The 22778-nt window shown below is 40.8% G+C and overlaps 1 long non-coding RNA gene across 1 annotated transcript; it reads right to left on the minus strand.

Moving 5' to 3' along the window:
- Nucleotides 1-10586: 10586 nt before the first annotated feature.
- On the minus strand, nucleotides 10587-14856 carry LOC130544007 (uncharacterized). The gene is made up of 3 exons (XR_008959851.1): nucleotides 14756-14856; nucleotides 12639-12758; nucleotides 10587-10944 (listed from the first exon to the last, which is right to left on the minus strand). It is a non-coding gene; the product is annotated as an uncharacterized LOC130544007 (long non-coding RNA).
- Nucleotides 14857-22778: the final 7922 nt, after the last annotated feature.

A 22778-nucleotide genomic window follows, 5' to 3' on the forward strand; every position in this document is an offset into this window, starting at 1 on the left:
AACAGAGAAGAGAGAAATATTTCACATGGTTTGCCTCATAGATCAGCTTTTCTGAGGACCTCATGCTGTAGAGGCTTGTTACCACCATAACCTGTCGGACTTAGCTGCAGCGCCTGCTGGGGTGTCTGTGCTGAGTCAGCAGAGATAGATGAGTAAACAAGAGCATGAGGAACGGGCAAAGCTGGGAGATGAGCTGACCAGCCTGCAGGACAGTTTCTGAGAGAGAAGGCAGCCATCCAAGCCCTGCTGTCCAAGGGGCAAGAGGGAAGGGGGTTCAGCACAGCAGGGAAGAGTTCAAACTCCAGAGAGAGACAGAACTGGTTTTGAACGCGGGCACTGCCACTTAGTGACTCTGTGACCTTAGGCAACTGTCATAACCTCTTATGCCTCAGAGGTAATAACAGAACCTCTAGATTATTCTGAGGATAGAATGAGATAATGCTTATAAAATTCTTAGCACACGGGCTGGCCCAGGATAAACTATAATTATCACTCCTTGCAGGCTGATTCAGTCTCCAAGGGAAGACAGTCTCCACTGGTAGACAGTGACCTCCCATCAGAAGTAATCTCACAGAGAATGGCAGCTCCCCAGCCCTGGGATCTTCTTCCAGGCTGTAACAAATGTCCAAGTTAAGCAATTTGGGGTCAGAGTCTACATTGCCCATAATGGTAGCCACCAGCCACATGTGGCTATTGAACATGTGAAATGTGGCTGGTCCATGTTGAGATATACGATTCGTATAAAATTCACAGTGGGTTTGAAAGGGTTAACGTGAGGGGGAAAAAAAACAGTAAAATGGCTCATCAGTACTCTATCTTATATTGCCTGTGTGTTGACATGATAGCACTTTGGTTATACTTGCTTAAATAAAATATATTATTAAATTAATCTCACCTTTTGGGGGGGTTTTTATTGTTTTGTTTTTAGTTTTTTCAATATGGCATAGAAAAATTGAAATTACGTGTGTGGCCTGCACGCACAGCTCACATGATCTTTCTACTGGACCATGCTGATTTAGGGGGCAAGTGTTCCAGCCAATGGGTTGGATTCAAGGGACCCGATTCCGTTTTTTAGGATAAGTGCAGCACACTCCAGAAGCCAAGGCAGGTAGGGTTCTGAGCTAACACATGGACCTGCAGGTACTTGGGCTGGGGCCCCTGGAAACGAAGATGATGATGACAGCAGGGAGACGTGTATTAGACTTAACCTCCTGGCAAGGGAGGAACCCCCTGACAAAGGGCCAAGCCTGTACGGAGCTGGCTGTGTGAATGAGTGGGACCGAGCCCGCAAGCTTCAGGACCTGCACTGGGCAGGGCTGAGGCCTCCAGGGACAGAGAGTTGCCATGTTTGGGATTGTTTATAAACCTGGTAACAGGTAAGCGCTTCATAACGCCATGTGTCCCTCCCTCACATGTCATTAACAGAGATAAGGAATCAAGACACCTCCCTCAAATGAATTCACATCCAACTCAAAATCCTGGGCTGAAAGAGAGAGCCAGAAAGAGCAGGGAGGAGAAGCAGAGAGATTTTGGAGGAAAACTTTCAAAGTATTGAGTGTGTCCTCAAGCCAAGCTAGCCACAGCCAATTTCTAACACGGACGTAAGAAGCATTCTTGGAGAACTCTATCTCATAGGCGCTTGGAAACATGATTATAGTTAGAACCATATGTAGGGCCTGACATGTTTAAGGAAACTTCTGGCTATTCCCTCCAATCTCTCAGTCCCAAACAGCCTCTGAAATGTGATTAGGTACAATCTAAACCCGAGGTTTCTCAGAGGCATGACATCAAAACCTGCCTAGTAACTCCCAAAGTTAAAGTTTTCCAAGAGTATGTGTTGTCCTGAAATGAAGGAGGGTGAGCAGTTTGTTGAGGAATTTCTCTCGTTTAGCAACTGAGGATTTCAGCATCTCGTCTTACCTCCACGAAGAATAAACCAGCGAGTTTAAACAAAGGAGGCATATGAAAAGCACTGGAGATTGAAAGATAGTAGGATGGTTTCACAGCTGACAAGGCCTCAGTGATACACTGTGCTCTGGGCTTGGATTATTTTTAGGCTTTGGCACTAAAATCAGGATTAGTATTTCACTCCCTGGCCTCTGAAGACACTCATATGACTTCGTCTTTCTGGACAGAGCATGTGTTGTATGTGCTGCGGGTTGTATGAAGACCACTACCAGATTCAGTGAAGCAGCCCTATCCCTGGAGAGAACGTGCAAAAGGCAGGTCTGATCCCTGCGTATAACGTGGATTTTAAAGGGCCACTTGGCCATGACAAAAGAAGAAGGAAGGAAGGAAGGAAGGAAGGGAGGGAGGGAGGGAGGGAGGGAGGGAGGGAGGGAGGGAGGGAAGGAGGAAGGAAAGAAGGAAAGAAGAAGGAAAAGAGAAAAAGGAACAGAAAAAGAACAGGTGACTGGATTAAGAAGGTGTGGTCCATATATACAATGGAATATTACTCAGCCATCAGAAAGAACAATTACCCAACATTTGCAGCAACATGGACGGGACTGGAGGAGATTATGCTAAGTGAAATAAGTCAAGCAGAAAAAAACAATTATCATATGGTTTCACTCATTTTTGGAACATAAGAAATAGTAAGAAGATCGATAGGAGAAGGAAGGGAAGAACAGAAGGGGGAATGAACCATGAGAGATTATGGACTCTGGGAAACAAACTGAGGGCTTCAGAGGGGAGGAGGATAGGGGAATGGGATAGGCTGGTGATGGGTAGTAAGGAGGGCACGTATTGCATGGAGCACTGGGTGTTATACGCAACTAATGAATCATGGAACTTTACATCAAAAACTGGGGATATACTGTATGGTGACTGACACAACATAACAAAAAATTATTATTTAAAAAAAAAGAAAGGAATTCTGCTTCTGTTTCTTCTATATGAAGAAACCTTTAATAACCTCTGGAAGCCCCTGGAAGCCCCCCCACCCCGCAGTGGTATACCTTCAACGTGTCTTATGAAAAATCCATTACGTTTGACTGTCTTCAGCCTGTTGATATCGCCTGTTTGCTTCTGCAGCATGGATGAGTCACCTCTGTAACCAGGCGTCACATGCTCAGCCCGGTTCTAACACACAGGCCGGGACACAGGCGAGTGGGGATGTTTCCTCCGTACTTTTGAGACCCCTGCACTCACCCCCTGTTCTGTTTCACTCACCCCCTGTTGAGACTGTCCATTAACCGGACTGGCTGGCCCACTGGGGCCACTCTCGTTTGCATCTGTCCATTTGATCCTGGCATACACGGAACACTTTGCAAATGTGTGTTAAATAAAAAAGAATGAATTACTGCCTAAAACTCTGAGCCTCATCTTTCTCGGTGCACCCCCGCACTCTGTTCGCAACAGGCAGTGCTAAGTCATCTGGCAGCTCACTGGGTTGTAAAGCCGACTCCTAGCAAGAACCAGAGAATGCTGGGTGAGAGGCCATGGAGAAATGGGACCAGGTCATGGTCTTCTGAGGGTCAACGTTGGTTAGGTAAACAAGAGATGACCAAGCCTGGGGTGAACTTGAAAGAGGTAGAAATTGGGGTGCCTGGGTGGTTCAGTCGTTAAGCGTCTGCCTTTGGTTCAGGTCATGATCCCAGGGTCCTAGGATCGAGCCCCGCATTGGGCTCCCTGCTCGCTGGGAGCCTGCTTCTTCCTCTCCCACTCCCCCTGCTTGTGTTCTCTCTCTCGCTGGCTGTCTCTCTCTCTCTGTCAAATAAATAAATAAAATCTTTAAAAAAAAGAAAGAAAGAGGTAGAAATAATCCAATCTCCCCAAGAAACACTTTCATTATCGTAATATTAATGATGCTAATAACAAGAACAAGAATATTCTCTTACTCTCTTAATACTTCTGTCTTAAGTTCCTACAGTGTTCTAGACCTTGTTTTGAGTGTTAGGCACATAGTGAATTAAGTGGAGTCCCTTGCCCTCATGGACGCAAGGTGACCATGTCAGGAAGGAAGTGCCTAATACAGCACACAAGAGAGGGGGCGTCAGGGGAGGGGCAGCTGCGATCCTATACGAGGTGGCAGAGGGTAGGAGTCATTGGAGGCAAGTCAGAGGGTGCATCATGGAGCTTTTCCACTGCAAGGAGGACCAGTCCATTGTGTCCCACCTGGAAATGGATCATACGGTGTCTCGTGGTTGTGTCATAACATTTAAAAAACAGCATCAACAACAAAAACAAAACTTCTCACCAAAACCAAGGCCTTTAGTTGTCTCCCCTAGCAAGCACTAGGTGAGGGGACAAGCGACCATCTCAGTACAGCTCATTTTTGGCTCCCGGTAATAAATGAACTACTGCTGTCAACGGCTTTCCTAAATACAAGTTAGCACTTTGTGCTGTGCAGTCCACACAAAACTGCACGCAACATTACAAGGGGCCCAGTATTGCTGGACCGTGCAGGACTGTGCTGGGCTTCCAACTCTGTTTTCAGTAAGTTAAGCCTCATTAGGACCGTATCAGGTAGATGTTGTCACCCCCACTGTGTCAGCAATAAAATAAACCTCCAAAAGGTGATTTTTCCCCGAATCACCCAGCTTACAAGTAGCACCATCTTAATTTCCACGCAAATGTTCCCACCCACTCAATGCCATTGGTCATTGGTGCCATTTTGTCCATCTCCCTGCAAAGAGAGGGAGAATAGCAGTAGGTCCCCTGCGTGAGTGCTGGGGGAACTGGGAATAGGATCAGCCTGTGACCCAAGATCCAGAAAACATCCAGGATGCATGGAGTCCCTAAGAGGGTAAACAATAGGGAAATATGACTACTTACTTCCTCGGATGGCCAAAAGCTTTGGTGGGGAAAAGGAACCTTGACAAAATGCCTTTGAAAATTAGAATGAAATCAAATCTTCTATGATAAGCAGGTATCAAAGAGCTCAACTAGAAAACTCCTGGACTAAGTAAGTATTGAGCTTTCCAGGGATTTTTCATTCAATTATGCCATTCATCCATTCATTCATTTACTCATTTAACATGTATTGACTGCTGACTGTGCCATGTATTCACCTTCCACAGCACTAATCTCCCATTTGTAGCCTGGCCCTGCTAAACTCTCACTTTTCTAGGAAAGAAAAGATCGCATGGAACCTGCCATAGTCAGAAGGTTTAGCTTTGACCCAGAATGTTGTTACTACTTGGTCAGTGCAGAAATTACCTAATCTCTCTATTTCCTCAGCTGTTAAAAAAAATGTAGCAATACTATTAGTCCTACCTCATGGGTTTGTTGTAAAGATTTCCTGGGAAAAGGTGTATGAGAGTACCCGGCACACAGTTAGAATCCAGGAAATGTTAGCTGGATCTGAATTTGTGAGTTATTTTACTGGGCTTAAGTCTATTGCTGGTTTTCAGAACCAAATTCAGAATGTGAGATAAAAAGAAATAAGAGCTGCAGGATCTCAGGTAGCCTCCTACACACCTGCTCATGGGCAGCCTCGTCTTGCTGGTACTGCCAGGATGAGGGAAAGTACTGGGAACCTTGAACGTGGTCCCGACTGAGACTAGGCACTAAAGCTGTGAAGCTTTGGTGAGAACGGTAGATGTTGGAAGAACCAGCCATTTCAGCTCGTTAAGCAGTTGCCTATCTTGTGAGAGGTAAATGTTGGAGTACGCCTTCAGTGTTTTCCCTTTCTTGTAGAAGAGCAGCCCATAAATACTGATTTGGTTATGCAAATATAAATGCAAGTACTTGGGCACTGTTCTTGGAAACCCACATTGGAATAGTGGTTTTCATTAGCCAGCATCTAAAATGGAGATGCTTGAAAGTTACTTGTTTAAGAAGCAAAACTGTTTTGAGTGACCTAAAAAATATTCTATCCTATTTTGTGCAGTAATGTAAATTTGGGGTATCTTTAGGCTGAGCTGTGTTTCTGCTTTCTGCTATTTCTTTACAAGTGTTTCTTCTCTGGAACTGGTTACTAAAACAAGAGCTGGGACGGGCCCAGACGCAAACACAAGGAGGGCCGATTAAGCCCTTCCTGCAGGACTTAAGATGGAAGATTCGACACACAGAAGAAGTCACGGAAAGAACTGCAACCAGCTAGCTTTCTCAGGGAACCCTGAATCTCGGGCCAGGTGTACCATGATAAGTAAGGAAGGGTAGAGCCTGATGCCTCTGAGTGAGGTATTTTACATGGCTCGAGCAGCATTTGACCAACAGTTACTTGTCCTCTGGCAATGTGTTTGTTCTTGGGGGAGCTCACAGCAGGGACCAGACCCAGCACCAGGGGAATATAAGAGGAGACACCATGAAGCCCCCCACTCCCTGCCCTGGACGGGAGAAAGAACTATCCAGATGCATTGGCCTCGGATTGGTGAAATTCCCCAGACTGGTGTATTTATGTTCTATACACCGTGCTGTTTAAGAACAGAGAACCCAGACTCCGATAAACATTAAAAATGCGAGAGCTTGGGGGCGCCTGGGTGGCTCAGTCGTTAAGCGTCTGCCTTCGGCTCAGGGTGTGATCCTGGCGTTCTGGGATCGAGCCCCGCATCAGGCTCCTCCGCTGGGAGCTGCTTCTTCCTATCACTCCCCCTGCTTGTGTTCCCTCTCTTGCTGGCTGTCTCTCTGTCGAATGAATAAATAAAATCTTAAAAAAATGCGAGAGCTTGGTGATGGCGGCACAGATCTGTGAATAGACTAAAAACCATTGAATGGGACCCTTTAGGTAGGTGAATTGTATAGTATGTTGATTATATCTCAATAAAGCTGTTTTTAAAAAATGAAAGGGATATCTTTTCTTTGTGTAGCTTAAAAAAGAAGGAGATAACAAAAGACATCCCAGCCCCACCTGCTATATATGTATTTCTCCTACAACTCTTGGGTTTATTTTGATGTCTTTGTCTGGTAAGAGCCATAGGATAAGGTCTCAAAATGGGTGGAGGAAGCTGCCATTCAGCAGGTGATACCCTGCCCCACACTACCACTAGTCTGTCATCCCTGGAAAAAGCAAACAGAAACAGAAAATTGGACCTTATGAAGCAGACACTTTGTAAGACACAGAAGAAGAGGACACTTCCCTCACTTCTGGATACCCTGGAATTGAGACCTGCTTATGGGCATGCCTGAATAGTAGAGGTAACAAGACTTCAGAGGGAGGAAAAATCCCCTCAGAAGCCCCAAGCTAGAGATGAGTAAGCAATGACCTGTCGACTAGGTACCATTTGTACATGTCTAGTTCCTTTGGTTATCCCTGAACCTCCAGTCAAGTTCTATCTGTGAACCATCGTCCTCCCAGCTGGTTGCAACCAGCGCAACAAATACAAGTTACATGTCTTGCGTCCTCACCTACTCCCCACAAAAGCTTTATTAGACACTATTGGTATTAGTCTCCTCCAGCTGCCATAACAAAATACCACAGACTGGGCGGATTAAACAATAGACATTTATTTTCTCACAGTTCTGGGAGGCTAAAAGTCCATGGTCAAAGTGCGGGCAAATTTGGTTTCTGGTGACGGTCGTCCTTCCTGGCTCATAGACAGCTGCCTTCCCATTATACCTCACGCCTCTGGCCTTTCCCCTGTGCTTACGTAGAGAAAGAGAGAGCTCTGGTGTGTCTTCCTCTTTTTTCATTGTTGTTCCTCAAAGGTATGTATGTATGTATTTTTTAATTTGAGTACAGTTGACATACAATCTTACATTAGTTTCAGGGGCAACAGAGTGATCTGACATCTCTACATATTATGCTGTGCTCACCACAAATGTAGCTGCCATCTGTCACCATCCATTGCTATTATAATATCGTTGACTATATTCCCTATGCTGTAACTTTTATTCTCATGACTTATTCATTTCATAACTGGAAGCCTGTATCTCCCATGCTCCTTCACCCACTTTGCCCATTCCCCATCCTCTCCCCTTTGGCAACCATCAGCTTGTTCTTAGTATTTATAGATCTGATTTTGCTTCTTGTTTGTTTATTCATCTGTCTTGTTTATTAGATTCCACATGTGAATGAAATCATACAGTATTTGTCTTTCTCTGTCTGAATTATTTCTAGCCCCATGTTATCACAAATGGCAAAATCTCATTCTTTTGTATGGCTGAGTAATATTCCATGGTGTGTGTGTGTGTGTGTGTGTGTGTGTGTGTGTGTGTGTGTGTGTATCACATCTTCCTTATCCATTCAGCTATCGATAGACATTTGGGTTGCTTCTGTATCTTGTCTGTTATAAACAGGGGTGCACATACCCTTTCAAATTTATGTTTTCACTTTCTTTGGATAAATACTCAGTAGCAGGATTACCGGATCATATGGTAATTCTATTTTCAATTTTTTGAGGAGCCTCCATACTGCTTCCACAGTGGCTGCACCAGTTGACATTCCCACCAACAGTGCACAAGGGTTCCTTTTTCTCCACATCCTCACCAACTCTTTATTTCCTGTCTTTTTTATTCTAACCATTCTGACAGATGTAAGGTGATATCTCATTGTGGTGTTGATTTGCAATTCTCTGATGATTAGTGATGTTGACCATCTTTTCATGTACCTGTTGGCCATCTGTACGTCTTCTTTGGAAAAATGTCTATTCAGGTCCTCTGCCCACTTTTTAAATGGGATTTTTTTTTTGATGTTAAGTTGTATGAATTCTTTATATATTTTGGATATGAACCCCTTATTGGATATATCATTTGCAAATATCTGCTCCCATTCAGTAGGTTGCCTTTCCATTTTGTTGATGGTTTCCTTTGCTGTGCAAAAGCTTTTTGTTTTGGTGTTGTAACAATGGTTTATTTTTGCCTTTGTTTCCCTTGCCTTAGGAGATGTATCTAGAAAAATGTTGCTAAGGCTGGTGTCAAAGAAATTACTGGCTATGTTCTCTTCTAGGAGTTTTATGGTTTCAAGTCTCTTCCTCTTTTTATAAGGGCACCAATCCTACCAGATTAAGGCCTCACACTTATAACCTCATTTAACCTTAATTTCCTCCCTAAAGGCCTTTGGCTCCAACTATAGTTTGAGTTAAGTCTTCAACGTATGAATTTTGGCAGGACACAGTTCAGTCCATAACACTATTATTTCCCCCATTTTACATCTGTAAAAACTGAGGCTTAGAGAAGTAATTTTGTCATAATTTGTCATAGTCAAAAAGCCAAGACATGAGCCCAAGATGTCCAAAAGAAGACAATATCTTTATTCACTTTATTTATACCACTGTAGTGAATTAATGTGTATGTACACTTTGGCCAACATGTCAATAAGGGAACAGGTTGGGCCATGGTAGTAGAGAAATCTATAGGGAAATGGAAATCCTAGGAAGGCTAGAATTATGGCAGTCATGTTCTGCCAGTTCTCCCCACCCTGGGCTTCACCCTCCATTGCCAAATTTAGAGCTTCTGGATCTGAGTTTATTAAGGGAGATGACAGTTTCACTTACATGATTCTGATAAAGAAAAAACATTATAATTCAGACACTGGAGTCGCCAAGAGTTTGAATGATAGCCACATGTATGGTGACAAAGCAAGTAGCCTGTGGTTCAAAGTCACCCTGTTGTTTTTGACTCTGAGTATCAGTTAAGCCATGAGGATCATAGAGCAGGATCCTCAGTATTGCTACAAACGGACCTGCCCATCATGGATGACCACATGCTCCAAACCTTTCCTTTTTTCCCTAACATTTCATTGTATTTGCCCACTGTCCTATTCCCTCTGCCTGGCATGAAGGGGCAAAATAATAATTTTTAAAATGCCCAGTGAATGGCTAAAATGTCTTCTAATGGTATTTTACTTATTTCTTCAACAAATGTTTGTTTTGGGGTTTTTTTCCCCCATGCTTATTACAGATCAGATACTATTCTAGGCATCAGCAATATAGTAGTGAGTAAGTCAGAGAAGATCCTTCTCCCCAAAGCACACGTGTTCTAGTAAGGAACTTACATTACTATGAGAATCTTAATCTTTATCCTAAGCAGAATGTCTCTACGGCTAAACCAGTCATAAGCAGTGTGAAAAATGGAGCTTGATCTGCAGTCATGATTAGAAGATCCAGTTTCGAGCCCTGGCTTCATGTCTTTCATTTATTCGTGTAACATCCACTCTGCACCAGGAATTATGCTTGGTGCTAGTGATGTAGGGGAAAGAGACAGACCATTACAATGCAATGTGCTAAGTGCTATAAAAGAATCATTGTCAAAGTGCTTTGGAATTACAAAGGGAGCAGTTTGGTCTCTTTGAGAAAATATAGGCAGCTTCACAGAAGACATGAAATTTGAGCTAAGTAATTAAGGAGCAAATATCTTCTAGGTAGAGAAAATGAGGTTGGTCTGTGCCTCTATATGCATAGAGGTTTATAGTGTTTGGGGAAAGCGGGGTGGGGTGGGGGATCAGCATGGCTAATGAGAATTTCAGGCAGGTAGGAAAAAGTGTAAAGAATACAGATTGGCCTGAGATCTGTCTCTGTATTTCTATGACCATTTCACAAACACAACTCTGTCAGTTGCCACATATCAAATTTCACTGGCACAATCAGAGAACCATAAATAAAATTTACCTCTATAAGTGCTTCGCTTCTCAGGGTGGGCAGACATACATATACATATGCATATATATTTTTTATCCTGTAAAAATATCATAAGGAAATGCAACAGTACTGAGATACTTTATATTCAACATTTTGATAATTTGATTTTACAATAGGTATTCAAATTTGACTTGAAATGTAAAGTATCTTTACCTCCTATGAAGACAGAAGAATTAGCTTCAAATGCCATTAAATTGAACACATCAGAGCTTGCATCAGGAAATCCCACACTTACACTTTCAAAATGTTTGACTCAATTAAATGATGTTGAAAATCTATTGCTTCAAAATCATTATGGTAGATTGAACGCAATCTTCTGACTTGAACGAGAGGGCAATTGATCATGGGAGGGTGCAGCACTCTAAAGAAACTTGGTAGCCCTCATTCTGTCCAAAAGTCCCATGCACCAGCCTTCATGAAGAACCTCGAGAAACAATAAAGAATAACAGTGTTTTGTTAGCCTCAGTGCTATTTGTCGCATAATTCCTGCTCTCTGCTTTCCAAGCATTGAGGAATGTTACATTTCCTTCAAGTGTTTATTCTAGACTTTCCACGGCTTTTTTTCTTTCTCTCATGATGACCAATGATAAAAGCTGCTTCATCAGCCTGATTCCAGAATGGAGACAAGACAAAGCAGATATCCAGCTACTTTGTGATGTACATACCGAGGAAGAAACAAACCTTGTTGTTATAAACCACTAAAAATTAGGGATTGTTTGTTAATAGGCCTAATCTACCCTTGCTGACTGATAACTGTACCAGATTCAAGAGTTGAATCAACTCTATTTTATTTTATTTATTTATTTTTTTAAGATTTTATTTATTTATTTAACACAGATAGAGACAGCCAGCGAGAGAGGGAACACAAGCAGGGGGAGTGGGAGAGGAAGAAGCAGGCTCATAGCAGAGGAGCCTGATGCGGGGCTCGATCCTATAACGCCGGGATCACGCCCTGAGCCGAAGGCAGACGCTTAACCGCTGCGCCACCCAGGCACCCCGAATCAACTCTATTTTAAAGTATGACCAACTATTCATGTATCAAGTATGTACCATATGCTAGTGCTACATATTTTATCCTTATTTTTAAACCACTGGGTAGGTAGGTATATTTTATAAATGATGAAACTGAGGCTCCCAACAGTAAGTTGCAGGGTCAAAAGACAAACCAAGCCGTCTTATTCCAAGTTTGGCCTTCCTTTCACTATACCTCATGACCTCTTCCACTATTTCTAAGGCAAGGTGTGGTTCTTGCCACAGTAACCCAGATATACCTGGGGCTTAACCTTCACGATCTAGACACTTGACCTGAATCCCATTTCAATGTTTTGTGAAAATCAAATCCTTCTCCAAGAGTTTTGCAAATTTTCAGAGAACTTTTGAGCCCAAGCTTTTGTCTACTTCCTGGAATCCCGATTCCTTATTCCACATTTACAAAATGGGACACTAGAGGTGAAACTGAGCCTTTTTGCCAATTTCTAAAACAAACAAAACAAAACAGAAACTCATTACGTGCACACATGCACACAGACACACAGCATTGGATAAAGGGGGTCTGACAGCATATCTTAGATCAAGCAACTAAAAATCTCATATTCAACATTTCTAGTCTTTGAAAGCCCTTTCAAGCCACCCCACCTCTAAGAGAGTTCCTTTTGTGATCTGTGTTCCCCAAGATACATAAATTCCCACAGTTCCTGGCTCGGTCTTTTCCTCTAGCTCCTCCTCCCCTCCTCCTGGATTTCCCCTGGAACTCCAAATTCCACTCCCTCTACCATTCAGAACAAGTCCATTCTCCCTACTTCTTATTTCCCAGTTTGCATAGTCAAACTCAGCAAGACTCTCAGCCTTCCACATAACAAAAGTACCCTCTTTAACACTTGATTGTGGTTATTTTTAAAAGGACTTTTTCTGTTGCACAAACTTTAAAAATGTTTCTTTTTCATCTTCCTTGATGTTATGTATAGCCCTTTCAGATACAAATATAGAATCTGTTTTAAGGAAATGCCTATTCAATTCTCTAACTCTGTACGCTCCACTGCTATCAGACAAGTCTTGAGACCTGTGTCATGCAAAGTAAGAGATAAAAAAGAATCCAGCTTCTGACCTCAAGATGTTTACCTTCAAGTTGTAGATCCGTGATAATCATACAGGAAACATCTTGAAAACCTCCCAAGTTGATATCTGTATAGTAGTAGCATTTGTAAAGGTACCAGGAATTCAGTGAGGAGCTGATGGAGTCTGATGGGAAGAAAGGTGGGAGTGGGAAAGGGCTAGAGAAACGTGCAGATACACAAGATGGAAAGGTTCCATTCAGGCAGGGACTAGAGTGTAAGTAAGTAAGTTAAGTAGACATCTTGGTATGTGCTAGTGACATTTCATGCCATTCTCAGCCTCTTTCTGGACTCCTATACCTAAAGTCATATAGTGATAAAAAAGTAAAAGATGTAGCAAACCCAAGCGTTTTTACCTCAAATCCAAGACTCTTTTTTATACCCCAGTAGTTCAAATCATGATTCCACGAAACAGTAGTTTATCTTGTGTTGGACTGTTGGGTTCCGCATCTAGAATCTGGTCTTTTTTCAACTTGTTGAGGAAAAATGTTAATGCATAATATTTTGTTCAATGTTGAGTTTTTACTCAAATCTCTACTCACTGACAATAAAACGATAAACTGTAAAGAAATATTAACGGGAAAAATGAGACACAGTCCACACTCTTAGTTTTTCTTTGTTTCTTTGTTCTTTCATGAGCAAGTATTCACGAAGACAGGAACTCAGGCGTTGGAGCCATTCTGCCTGAGTTCCCATTTCTGCCTTGCCACCTGTGAGCTGTGTGTTCGTCTTTGGGCAAGTTATTTAACCTTTTAGTACCTCAGTTTCCTCACCTGTAAAGTTGGGATACTTATCACAGCATTTCATGGGAACAAGTCTAAGGCAGGAACGTGGCAATATAATAATAGCAACTGTAACAATGATGGCTAATATTTATTGAGAACTTGGTATGTGTGGGGCACTATCAGGCGCTAATTAATTTTTCAATAAATGTTTGTTGTTGTTGTTGTTATAATTGTGTCATCAGTGTTCCTGATGGTAGAGTTGTTCCTAGTTTATAATGGAAAGAAGTGAAACATTATTTCATAGCGTTCAGAAATAAGCTCCACAACTGTTGTGGTCTCTGCCACCTGAAAAACAATGGGAGGAGCCCCCCATTGCTCATCCAGGAAGTTGATGTCATTCTTCCTTCACATACACTTTCATACCAATAACTTTCCATCCAAATTTCAAAATAGAACATTTGCTTCTAGTTGGACAAAAATCCCTGTTCTGAAGCCAACATGGCATGCAGAATTCATTGACTGTTCTGGTATATGCTAGATAGGAGGGAAACGCCCTAGAGGAAATGCTTAAGATTTTCTACTTTTGTTGCTGTTTGGGGGTTCCTCTATGCATATGTCATAGAGAGGGGTGCAATTATGCAGTTCTATAGTTTTCAAATGTAGTGGATTTTCATGTTGGAATTATGGTCAGAGCTCCTTTCTATGGCTTCAGTCCCACCACTTTGAATAACAAGATGCGTTCTTATTACAATAGAGAAAACTGAATACGATGCACTGCAAATCCACTTGAAGACTCTCCCAGTAAACAAGTTTATCCTGGCATCACCCTGAAATTGAGTACATTCTGTGATCAAATGATTACTCTGGACTACACTGAGGAGTCCTTGTCAATCATCCTTCTTCACAGAACGTATGTGTGAGGATGTTTTCATTCAATCCTCGACCAACCAGATAGAGAACTTCCAGATGGTGAGAATTCTCTTAGATTCTGCTTTTTACCTAAGGCAAGGATATGAAATTAAATGACCAAATTATTAAAGCAGCACTTTTCTTCTAACCATTAGTCATTGTTTAGAGACTGACATTTTACAAATAAAATGAACATCTTGCTGAGGACATAGCTATTTGCATCACAGAGGTATCCCTTCTGCCTTGAGACTGCAGATTTTGAAATTTATTAATGTACATATTTCAAGATTATCCTGCTTGAAAATATCACAATGAACCAACTTCTGCAAGATCTCACTGAATTGAAATCGTACGGTCATTTCTGTGACCCAGGGAAAATCTCTACATCATCAAGCCTGCATGATTAAGTATCTCAGAAATCAAGGTCATAGCTTCCATAGGAAGTACTTTCTGCAATGCACAGACAAAAATCTTTGAATAATGAACTTACCTGATCAAGAAAAGCACCTGTACCAGAATCTCTATAGTTAATTTCAGGTATGGCAAACCCAACCAAGCTTCAGAGACTCACATTAAAACTCTACTCACAAGTTTAGCAATATGAAGTGCAAGTCTCCAAAAGGAAGTATAACATTAGCCGAGCATGCTCTTCAGAATCCATTAGATTGGAATCCAGGAACACAGTTAGCAGTGCCCATAACCTGTCATCAAGAGTTCCTGACTTTTCAAATATAGTGAATGCCAAGGGTTGGAGCATATTCAGGGAATATATAGGTCAAGTTGCTTTTGATAAATACTTAAAAATAGTGGTTACTAATTCTACAAGCTTCATATCAGGCATTTCTTAACAAATGTTATTTCCAACCCTCGTGATAACTTTGTAAGGTGAGTGCCATCATCCCCATTTTACAAATGAAACAAGTGAGGATTAAGAGTGCAGAGTCATGTTCCGAAGGCTTAGGACATAGTAACTGGCTGACCCGGGAAAAGTCAGGTTTGCTCAACACCAAGCCAGATGCATTTCCCTACATACTGAACTATTTCCTCAACGTTTGCATGGTGCTTTTCTGCATATTAATTGCCTCATTGGCCCTAGTCATCGTCTCTCTGATGTAGGCATTACTATCCTTCTTTTACAAAGAGGGAAACTGAGGTTCAAGAAAATAAGCGGCCACGAAAGGCCATACAGGAAACAAGTGGCAATTCTCTTGCAATTGTGCTACAAGACACCTGCCTTAGAATTAGCAGCAGAGCTCCATCATCAACCAGGAAAGTAAGATTGAAATTGAACTGAGTTGTGGTAGATCCTTAATCAGACACATTCCATTTAACTTTTTTCAAAGTCTGTTGCCATGGTTGTTAAGACCAGCATGCATTCCTTGAGATTACAACAATCTCACAGCTGACGATGCTGGAAATTGCGTTGCGAGGTGTCATTACAAGGAGAGTGAAACCAAAAAACAAAAAAAGAAGAAAATTTAGTTTATAGCAATAGGCTTCAGTGTCCAAGGTCACCATTCCATTTGGAATTGTTTCTAAATATTTTACCAACTATTATTATTATTATTATTATTATTATTATTATTATTATTAGTGTTGTTGTTATTTTTATTTTTATTAAAGACATGCATGATCTTTATAGAAAAGATATTAAATATAAAAAAAGTAGAGAGAATATAGGAGAAAATCCATAGTTTCAGCATCCCAAGTGAACTACAACCAACAGTTTGTTTTATTTTTTACTTTTTAATATATATATAGTTTTATATATCCTTATATGTCTTCTACAAACTTGTTATCATACCGGATATATAACTTTTGTTTGTTTTTTACTGAGGTATAATTGACATACAACATTATATTCGTTTCAGGCATACAACATACTGATTTGATATTTATATATATTGCAAAAGGATATAAACTTTAGTTCTTACTTTTCAACGTACATCTTATAGTAAATGCTATAACTTGGGCATAACCAAAAGCAGGTTCATGGCTGCTTAATTATCTACTGATCATGGTTATCATGATTTATATAGTATTTTTCTCAACAGGGTAGTCCTTTCAGCTTTTACCAGTTGATCTTTATTATGAAAAACTTGGCAATTGTCATCTTTATGCATAAAGTTTTTTTAAATATTAGGCTTATTTCATTGGACAGACACTCAGAAATAGAATTAATGATCATTTTAAGATTCTTAGTAGATATTAGTATTCAAAGTATTAGTAGTCAAATTATTTTTCTATGTATTTCCCACTTGTACCATCATTAGTATCCTTTGAATATCCCAATTTCAACAAATTGACAGAAACTTCCCAAAGTAGTCTCTGACAAACTGTTTGAGCTTCTGTCATCTATTCTGCATTGAGCCATAGCAGTAGTTCATTCTCATGCTAGAAATCATCTTGGGCTCCAAAGAAAATAATTGAAGACTTTTCAACAGATAATCAGTGTCCTCAAGCCAGCACTGCCATTAAGACATGCCCTTCACTTCACAATTGCCTAATAATTGAGCACTGTAGAGAATGCAGCTGTGACCAAAAATTTTTAAGCAGCACCCAAATGTAGTATCTTTGGACAATCTGGTTCTGAATGTTCTTGCTGGTGTGGGAACTTTGCAAAGCCTAGCTTTGTCCGAGTTGGTCAACAGCTGATCTTTGATGATGCAACTACTACTTGTGAAAGGCCATTTCAGGTTACATGCCATCGCTTTGGAAAGTCTTTTCCCCATAAAATTTTCCAGTATTGGGATAGCTTTGGAGAAATATTCCTTAAAAGAGATGAAGGTAGGGCTTCAGTGAGTCTTCAAGAAGGAAAACTGATGTGGATATGTGCAGGGATATGGAGGACTTTATTCCCTAGAATCCTTCTCTGGGCCGAGGAGTAAAAGGAATATTCCCAGAAAAGGAAAAGAGGAGCATTGTCTTGACTAAAAGAGGAAGAAGGAGGGGCAAGAGACATAGAGGATCAGAGAGCAACAGAGAATCAGGTAATCTTTTTGTTTCCTTAAATGGAAAAGAAAGGAGGGGATTTTTTTTTTCATGTCTTTGAACACATGTATGAGTAAAGAAAAATATTAACATATTTAATATATTTTGCTTAATGATATAGTATGTAAACCCCTGGAGTAGCCCTCCAAGAAAAGATAGTAAAGACTCACATTATTTTCCAGTCTTCTGGAATTAAATTTATAGTGTTTGGGGATGGGCTGGTGGCAGTGAGTAGTTCTTATCAGGCTGTTTTATGTGTTACCTGGCAGGTCTCAAGGTGACTATATTGAAGTTACATAACTATGTTCTGAGGAAACCACTCTGAACCAACAGGGCCTTTCCCCAAAGCTCATATATTGTATATGCTGATATGATCCTATCAATGTCCACCTCTCTCACCCTATCACTAACACTCAAGACTATGACTTCTACGATAGGCTTAAACCCTGGCCACTGCTCCCACCTATCACCCCCATTTTTGCTCTTTCTCCTTGTATGGGCTTTGCTATCCTTTCTACACTACCCACACTCCCTTCGCACTGCCAGCCCTGCCTGGTTACTAGTATTTGGCTCAGTAGTTTTAGCTTGGCATAGGCAGCTAACATCAGTCTATGTAACAGAGATAGCACACCAATCACAGGTAAGGGAAGATGAACTCATGGAACAACTTCTGGTTGTCATATATCATTTTGACAAATTATAAATCAGAGGGGAGGGTGCTTGGGTGACTCAGTCGGTTAAGCGTCTGCCTTCGGCTCAGGTCATAATCCCAGGGTCCTTGGATTGAGTCCCACATGGGACTTCTTGCTCAGTGGGGAGCCTACCTCTCCCTTGTCTCCCCCTCCCCCGCTCATGCATGCTCTCTCTCTCTTGCTCTTGCTCTCGCTGTCTCTCTCAAATAAAAAAAATCTTCAAAAATCAATCAATCGATCAATCAGAGGGGAATTCTAGAAGTCAAGTTGGAACTTCAATATCATCCTCTAGCACTCTTACATCAATACTTTATAGACCACTCAATAGGGATAGAGTCACATCTTGTTTGAAGATTAGTGTCTAGTGTTAGTTTTAGGTGAAAATTCAATATAATAAGAAAAAAATTGCTCTCAAAATCCCTAAATCATCCATAAAGTTGTATATAATATAATCCTCAACAATTCTAGAAGCCAAAACAAACAGTTTTTCCTCTAGGATTAGAATGGATTGCTAATGCTTCAGTTGAGCACCAGAGAAAATCATTAGCATGTGTTTAGAGGCCATATTGTATAAAAAAACATAAACTATGTTTTAAACTCTTGACATAGAATCAGCATAGGAAGATGCTCCCACTAGAAGAGACACAAGGCAACTTGGAGAGACATAGGGACACCAGAATCATAGCTTCCAATGCATATGCACTCATTGAGCGGAAATATGAGCAAAAATATCTATGCATCATAGTAGTTATGACATATTACTCTTAGACTAAAGTAAGGGTGCAAACCTTCTTGGAGAATTGATATTTTCATTCATTTGTTCCAGAAACACATACAATATGCCTACTCTGTACCAAATATCATGTTTGGGTACTGCAGCAGCTAATAGTGGACCAAGACACCTTGATTCTTTAGGAGCTCATTGTCTCATGAGGGAGAGACAGACACTTGAGCCAATATTGATAATTCAGTGCACCAACAGAAGGGCAAGCATGAATTTATGGGAACACAGTGAAAGATCTTATTAACTTGCCTGAGATGGGTCATGGTGGTAATCACAGAAGTTTCAGAGGGGAAGTTCATTGATAATGAATTTATAATTCTCAGTGGAAAAAAAAAAAAGCTGGTAGCCCCCATTCTAAAGGTAAAGAATATATCATTCATACCGGAGTTTGTCCGAAAGAAAAGCTCACAGTCTTCCTCGTACTATTTGTTCATTCTTTCATATACTCATTCGCTGAATTTTCTTTTTTTTTTTTTAATATTTTATTTATTTATTCAACAGAGATAGAGACAGCCAGCGAGAGAGGGAACACAAGCAGGGGGAGTGGGAGAGGAAGAAGCAGGCTTCCAGCGGAGGAGCCTGATGTGGGGCTCGATCCCAGAACGCCGGGACCACGCCCTGAGCCGAAGGCAGACGCTTAACCACTGTGCCACCCAGGCGCCCCATGAATTTTCTAAGCACTACACTGTAGAGACTTGAGTAGGAACTCTGGAGTCCCTCATCCTGGATATCATATATAAATTTGACAATTACCAAGCTCTCTACATCTCAATTTCCTCCTCTTTAACGTGTGAATAGTAAGTGGGATTTTTAAATTCGTTGAGATGATACATGCAAAGTACTTAGCGTAGTGCCTAAAACAGACTAAATGGTCAATATATATGCCTGGTATCAGTCACTCTGCTCTTTTTAAAGAAGACGAGAAGCACTCTGGGAAAAACTAGGGGCAGGATTCTAAGCCAAGGGAAAAGCTTATGCAAACAAACAGGATTAAGAAAACATACCATGTGTTAAGGGAACAAGACAGTTCAGTTTGGTGATTGTGTAGAGTGTGTGGTTGAGGGGAGTGGCAAGTGATGAGATTGGAAAGATAAGTTGGGTGCAGATTGTGAAAGACTTTATAAACTGTATGAACGAGTCTGAACTTTATCCTGCTGGCAAGGAGGAAACAATGGACATCTTTAAGCAGAGAAGCAACGTTATGGTTCTGTTTTGTTTTTTGGTTTTTTGTTTTAGGAAAAACGTTCTGGCAACAGAATATGTCATGGATTGGAGAGAGGAGCATAGGAGGCAGGGATAGTAGTGGGAAATGTTTGCAATAATCCTGGCAAGAAAAATCCAGGGAGGTGGTAATGAGTGGGAAATGAAGTAGAAGAATTGGATTTGACAGATATTTCTAAGGTAGGATTAACATAACACAATGATTGATCAAATGTAAGGAACAAGAGAGAAGGAAGTCTAGAATGACTCTAGCTAGAATTAAGAAAGACAAGAAAACAGAGGCACAGTAGATTTTGTTGGTCAGATAAGTAGTATGTGTATGCCAGACATGTTAGTGGAACTGCTGAACAGGCGGCTGAAAATTGGGTCTGGAGTTCATTGCAAAGCTCTGAGCTAAAGAAATAAATTTGGGAGTCATCAGAGAATAGTGAGCAGTGAAAGCTCTGGGAATGATTCCAGGAAGAGGAGTTCAACATGCTATCTTCTTAGTCTATTGCGTTACTTTCCCTGGTATTCAGTCTTCTGAAATGAAGTGAAGCGTAATCCATGTCACATGGTCTCCAAAAATAAGGTCTTCCAGTCATCCTAGAGCTATTCCACTTTCACCACATTTTATTTCACAAATTGCAACCATAGTTAAGTCACCTCACTTTCTAATGCAGAGGAAGCGTCCTATGGCATTGAATTAATCAAAAGATACATGCTTCTTGGACTTTGTTACTTCGTGATGGTGGACAGAAACCATGGCCTCTCACTACAAATAATTTGCCTCAACTTGTCTCAGCCACAAAATGTTGGAGAACTAAATTGCTCATTTTTTACAAGGCAAGAATCAGCTCATCCTCAGAAAGTAACTGCATATACATTGACGAAGAGGCCGCTCTTTTTATGACAGAAATCAAGGTTCAAAGACCTTCTACCCCTTTACCATTTGTCTTCCTCACAAATCTTTGCAGGGTGGTTCTTCTCTGTAGATAAGTCTAAACTCTTAATTGTGTCTCAGATCTATAATGACTTTGTCTGACTCTTCCAGGACAAGAAATTTCTATTGTAGTTGTTTCTAAAGGGATTGTGTTGATCTTGGTTCCACCTTAAACATCAGTCCTAGGCCAGTTATTTGAAGCAAATGAGTGCCTAAAACACTATCATTTTTTAAAATAGTTCACCATTTCCTTTGGTTGAGTGTGGAGAATTTATGGGCGGGAGCATTATTAGGAACCATCATGCTTCATCACCCTCAAGCTAAATGTTGGGCAAAAAAGAAGTTACAGACTACGAAGGATGCCCACAGCTGACTGATGGACAAGATTAACCAGAATGGCTTAGCGGTTTCCTCATTGCTCAATGTAGCATGTCTTGTCAACAACAGAAGCCAGTTATACCAAATCACCAATGAAAGAATGTAGAATTGAAATTTAGAAACCCTGGGTTCACATCCCAGCTCCCATCTCAAGCAAATCAATTAAATTTTCTAGAGGGTCAGTGTCTCTATTTGTCAGTGTCTCTCTTTATAAAAAACCCTTGCATTTTTTTTTTAAGAATTAACAGGATAATATGAGTGAAAACACTCAGCATGGTGCCAAGGAAATAAAGATCCAATACTGGGTCTGAATAAGAGTTTGAGATCTAAATGAGATCATGATCTGCTTATGCCGGGTGTTGAGTCTTTGCTGTAATGAGTTAGTGAGATAGAATTATTGAGGTCACAGATCTTGGGTCACATTCATTAGTTGGAGAATGTAGATGACCCATCTTCATATTAACTATCAACAGATACATTCCTATTTGGGTGACTACAAAATTCAAGACTTTTAGGAGGTATTGTGATTTTGTGATTGTGATTCTGATTCTGATTTTTGTGATTTCTGATTGTGATTTTTTCAGGTACTCTGCAATTGAATATACTTTTACCACAACATAAAAAAGCTGTAATCAGCTTTACTGCTGAAGAAATATACTTTTCTACACTTACAGAACTTGAAATAGAAAAGGTAGAACACATCCAATTTAGTAAAGTTTAGTGTAGAGAACTAGCTGCCTCTGAGACCCTAAACTAGAGTTACCTGACTATTGTAACATAGTATGCATGACCAATATCATGCATAATTTGCAAGCCTATTTCTATTCCCTAGGGAATTTGAGTATGTATATTCCCTGCCCCAGTATAAAACTGGGGGGAGAAGGGATTCCAAAGGAGTTAAACGGAATACAAAGAACTGAAGAGAGCAAACTTAGCAAATAAACCAGTTTTTAAAATGTCAAAGGATATTTAAGGTAACTTGCCAAGATAAATAGCATAGGTTCAAAGAAAAAAAAACACTTATAATGAATTGGTATTTGAGAGCTCAATCTCATAGGCCAGTATATGGCATTCTCCTTGTATATAATAGTGAAATAACCTCATATTTAGCAGAAACTCACCAATGGGAAATTGATTTCTGGAGCCCGCCTGACGTTCAACCCACAGCTTGCTACTGATACAAAGAAAGATTAACGCACCTGCTCATAAAGAGTCAGTGGAGGAGCCTTGAGGTTGCATCTTAGTCATGACCAAATCCTCTCCAGCCAACCATGCGACTTCCTGGAACCATCCGTGAGAAGCTGTGGACTTTGTCATCCTGGGCCATTTATCCAGGCATGATGTTTAATTAGTGCACACCAAGTTGATGTGAAAGGCTTGGCAGCTCATCCCCTCACCCCTGTTGGGTTCATTGCCTCATTAGAAAAGCCCTGGATGGCTGACCAGCCAGACAAAATTAACAAGCACATTTTCTAACCATCATCCACAACAGCAGTAACTAACATTTTCAGAAAGATTTCAGGTT

This window comes from Ursus arctos, unplaced genomic scaffold (genome assembly GCF_023065955.2).
Source record: "Ursus arctos isolate Adak ecotype North America unplaced genomic scaffold, UrsArc2.0 scaffold_18, whole genome shotgun sequence".
In the NCBI taxonomy this organism is placed as follows: Eukaryota; Metazoa; Chordata; class Mammalia; order Carnivora; family Ursidae; genus Ursus; species Ursus arctos.